Source organism: Solanum pennellii, chromosome 4 (assembly GCF_001406875.1).
Source record: "Solanum pennellii chromosome 4, SPENNV200".
Classification (NCBI taxonomy): domain Eukaryota; kingdom Viridiplantae; phylum Streptophyta; class Magnoliopsida; order Solanales; family Solanaceae; genus Solanum; species Solanum pennellii.
Window position 1 is genome coordinate 74,369,410 of NC_028640.1, and position 2,862 is coordinate 74,372,271.

Consider the following 2,862-nt stretch of genomic DNA (forward strand, 5'->3'; position numbering starts at 1 on the left):
TGTGACTATTTTAACAAAAACTATTGAAAAGATGAGATCAAGATTCATCTACAATCATAATTATTATTGTTCATTAGTAATCTAATCTTAATCAACATGTTCTAATTATATCTTTAGTTAGTCAAAATATGAGTCATGAGTTGACAAACCAAGTACTTATAACACCAAAAAAAAAGAAGATTATTATATAATGTTTGATCGTGGTCTGTTTCCTAATACAAAAAAATATTTTTGTGGACTACTTGTGACTTTAATAGAGGATGGTTCGAGGAGAAATTGATAAATTTTAGGTTGTCAAGCTTCTGAATACGTGTATTTTATAAAATATACATTTTTAAACTCGATAATAACATAGTCAAAAAGACAAATTTATAAAATTTATTGAATCAAAACAAATAATACGTGTTATAAGTTTGTTTGGAAATATGAAGGACATAGTTAGGAATTTTGAACACTTGAACCACTACAAAATAAAAAATATTAAATTTGTCTAGTTCCTATGAGATACAGAATCTAATTCTTAAAGAAGTGGATTAATAATTAGTACATTTTAAGAAGTAAGCATTAAAATATTGGGGATTTAATTTGTTTGTATTGGAGTAGACATAATTTATTTTCTCCCATAATACAGAAAAAGAGTATCCATATTCATCAATGTCTATTAGTGCATGACAATAACATTTTTTATTTTGGTCAAACATGAGATTTGTCATATACGAATATTATCAATTAGGAGTTAAATAAATGTTTGTATGTATACATAAAATAATTAGTAAATCAATGAAGGTTCCTGTATCCCAAGTGTCTTTATAATTCTAGTATAAATTAATTATGAATCTGGTCCCCAAAGTTTTGAGATCTAAGATAAAATAGAAATAGGAAAATAGTAGAACATTATATATAGAAACAATTTGATTTGTTTGAAAATTGAAATTGTGATATATTATTACATCATAATTAATTGCTCTATGTACAATATAGTTAACAAGATTGTACAAGTTCTATGAGTTTAAATTTATCCTTGACCAGTAGTTATTTATTACCTATATGAATTTTTTTTTTGTTTTAATGTATTTTTATCCTTAGCTAAGTTTGTATTGCTACCAAATATTTAAAGGTATTTAAAATTATTTTGTTTTACGAATATATCATTCTTTTTTAATACCTTCACTTACTACGTATTGTCACATACAATGTATCTATAGATCGATACAGAACATGTCCAAATTATCTCAAAGGCACCTTACACGAATGTGGTCATTTCTACTTTTATCCAATCGAATATTCATTGATCTTAACACTATGTCTTTCGCATTACTCATTTTAAAACTATATGCTAATGTTTAACAGTTTAACATTCCCTATTTTATAATATAATCGATCTTATAATTGTCACTTGTATAAGTTAAAAATCATTTTTTTATTTTTTTTTAAAAACAATATTTTAGACAGCCGCTTAAGCAAGGTTAATTTATTGGGAGTTGTTTAATTTTAATTAAAAAATGTGCTTTTGTCCCCCAAAAACTTAGCGTGCACGGAGACAATGATGTTTTCCCTTGTATATTTTATTATTAGAAAAAAAAAACATATATGGTTTATTAATCTTCTTGAATTATAATTCTACCTCAATATACATTATATTATTTAATCCAATTAATTCCCATAGCTAGTTACGTACGCTAACATAATCATACACAAATAATAGAATATTATCTTTAGATCAACTCCTTTTAAGTCGTGATTTATCGTTCATATTAAACAATCGATTTATTAATTGATCATCAAATTTATTTAATGTTTCTTTTCATCGTATTAACTCAAACAAAAGGGATAAATTAAAATCCAATTCATCTTCAAGAAACTGTCATTTCAGATTTGATGTCTCATATATATACTTGTTTTATATCCATGAAAAATGGCTTGATTATCGAATTAATTAACAAAAATATTAAATTAGAAAGCTTAATGAAATATTATTAGTGGATTAATTTGGAGTAAGTCACGTGCTGGGAGCGTGGTATGTCCATATATATCACTTCTCAGTCTGTCAGCACCCCTAATAATGTTACCCACCTCTCCATGTGTATTTATCATGATGATCACCTTCTTTTAATAATTATTATTATATATAATATAAAATAAAAATTAATAATTATTCCTTTTTGGTAATATAATAATAACAATTTATTCTTCAATTAAGTGTCTCTTTTAATTTGTGTTAGATGGATGTGCGTAATTAATAACTTTAGAAAGTAAATAACACGAATATAGAATTACCTTTTCGAATATTAGATTTACTAATGATCTTTTCGACAATCTATCAGAAACAATTTTAAAGATATTTTTTTTGTTATTGTAATTTGTATATATTATAGCTCTTTCATACCTCCGTTATAAAAGTAAAACTGTAATGGTCTTCGATAATATTCCGACACCTTGATAATGAAATGATAATAGTCGTTCAAAATAAATGTGAATTAGTTATGTCATAAATAAAATATTAATTAATTGGCCTATTATTATTATTTGATCAAGTGTATATAAATTAAATCATTTTTCCAAATATGGTACCACCTATTAATAAACTTCATGTTCATTTTCTAGTGTGATGAAGTTGAGTATCAAATAATTATGAATATGTGTTATAAGTAGATTAATTGACAAAGTATAACTTTACATCACAAGCTTTTAATTGGGGTTCCTAACTTGATTAGCTAAATGTATAAAGCTTTTTAAATTAATAACTAAACTTTTAAGAGACCAAATTATTAATTAATTGATCATCCAACTTTGGTTCTTGATCACCAATATGTGATTAAACATGAACATATATATATATATATATATATATATATATATATA